The sequence below is a fragment of the Triticum dicoccoides genome, chromosome 2B (genome assembly GCF_002162155.2).
Source record: "Triticum dicoccoides isolate Atlit2015 ecotype Zavitan chromosome 2B, WEW_v2.0, whole genome shotgun sequence".
Classification (NCBI taxonomy): Eukaryota; Viridiplantae; Streptophyta; class Magnoliopsida; order Poales; family Poaceae; genus Triticum; species Triticum dicoccoides.
The window spans coordinates 546,330,312-546,332,526 of NC_041383.1; positions in this window are offsets into that span (position 1 = coordinate 546,330,312).

The window sequence follows — 2,215 nt, forward strand, 5'->3', positions numbered from 1 at the left end:
TAAATATTGAACGTTTGCAATATGTTTGGTCATCTCTGTATGCCCGTCTCACTCGCTCTACCCTTGGGAGTGGCCTTGCTCTATGCAACGACAAGGCTTCCCCTCCCTTATCGTGGCTGGAGTTGTTGGCTTCATTTCTCTCGCCTATGTGCAATGACAATGAATTGTGTGTCGGTATCTGGTAGACGAGTGATCAGCCTGAGATGGCGCAACCCTGTTGGTCCACCAGGCAACTAGACCAAGAGGAAATCATGGTAATTTTTAGCATGGCATGGTCGAGACATATCAAAAAATATTGCTCTGGTTTTTGGTGCTTCAAACATTGTTTCACATTTTCCTCGTTGAAAATCCTCAGTTTCACCATCATTGGTCAGATGCGGTGCTGACATGTACATGCACCGTCTCATTGTCGAAGGCATTTTCTTTGGTGTTGTGGTCTGGCGTTCATTGCTTGGACCCGATAACAATATGTGAATTCAAATAACGTGTTTTTCATATGAACCAAAAATGGACTGGCTTACACTATCAAAAGATACCAGAACAAAAAAAAAATAGCATCCTGGTGCAAGAAGTAAACTACAAAGATAAAAGATCCAATGATCATCTCAACAAACGCCTCCGCATCTAATGCTAACATCAAGCTAGATGAGTAACGATAGCAAATGGTATATTTTTTAAAAACAACATCGACTTTATTAAGTAGAGATAATGGTTACATCATCTATAAGGAGAGATACAATATTTTTCATAGGCTCCTCAATCCAATCCCTAGCCATGGACATTTTGCTATTCTAGCAAGCTCATGGGCTACTTTGTTTGCTTCTCTATTACAATGCTCAAAACTAGTAATAGAAAAATCACAAGTCATAAAAAAGCAATCCTCAAAAACTGCAGCCGCCGCTCCTGCAAAATGACCTCCGTTTTTCATTGTGTTAATTACTTTCATGTTGTCAGAATTGATAATCAGGCGATTGCAACCCTCCTTTTGTGCCAGTAATAAGCCAAACCTAAGTGCTAGCGCCTCTACTATCAGAGCATCCGCGCAACACTCGATCTTCCAGTTTCCACCTACAATGAAATTTCCTTTGTCATCCCTAATAACAACACCCGTTGTGCCCCTTAGTTGATCATGATCAAAAGAAGCATTCACATTCAATTTACCAAAACCCATGGGAGGTCTGCTCCATCCTCCATTCTTCCTCTTTGCCTTCGGTGAGTAGGCATGTACATAATTTGGTGTTATATCCCAAATCCCAATCGAGGTTTGTGACACCTCTTGCGACTTAACATCATGAACTAGCTTCCGTCTATTCCACCATAAGTACCACGCAGTTATAGTGATCATCTCCCGTGCGTTCTGGGAGCCTAGTATCGGCAGTTCTTGATCAGGCATAAGGAGTAATGCTAACAGGATTGTCTCTCCTGTGCGGTCAACAATGTAGGCTTTTTAACCACTTCATATAGCCCCAAAATTTCCCACACTTCTTTTGCCTTTTGGCATAGAAACAACATTGTTTAGTATCCTCTTGCCATTCGTACATGTTGGGCAAATGGCTGCAGTTTCTATGTGTCTATTCGCCAGCATCACACGACACAATATAGTCCCATGAAGCGTACGCCAGATAAATCTTTTAACCTTTGTCGGACCAGATAATTTCCATATCTTGCCCCAAATAGGGTTAGCCTTGATTCTACCCATGCCATTTGTATATTCCGATTTCCTCCCATGTTGTTTACTCGATTCTTCCAAATAAGTTGATCATACAATGTAACTGTTTTTAGTGTAGCCCAAGCAATGAAATCCGGTATATTGTGCATTGGGAGAGGAATTGCCAGGACTCTTTGAGCATCAAGTGGCCACAATGTTTGTCTCACCAAATCCTCATTCCAAAAATTTGTAACTGGATCAATAAGAGCAGAAACTTTCATCAGGAGATCACCTCTTCTAGGTGCAGTGACTCTCCTAGTCGCACAATTTAGGATCCATGCATCTCTCCATATATCAGTATTTCCTCCATTACCAACCTTCCATATATAACCATTCTCGAGAGAGTCCACTCCAGCCATAATGATTTTCCAAGTAAAGAAGGAACCCTTTTTTAAACTTGTGCTCATCAAATCATCCACCGGGAAATATTTGGCTCTTAAGATTGTGGCACATAACGATTAAGGATTATCCAGGAGACGCCAAGCTTGTTTAGCTAACAATGTCAGA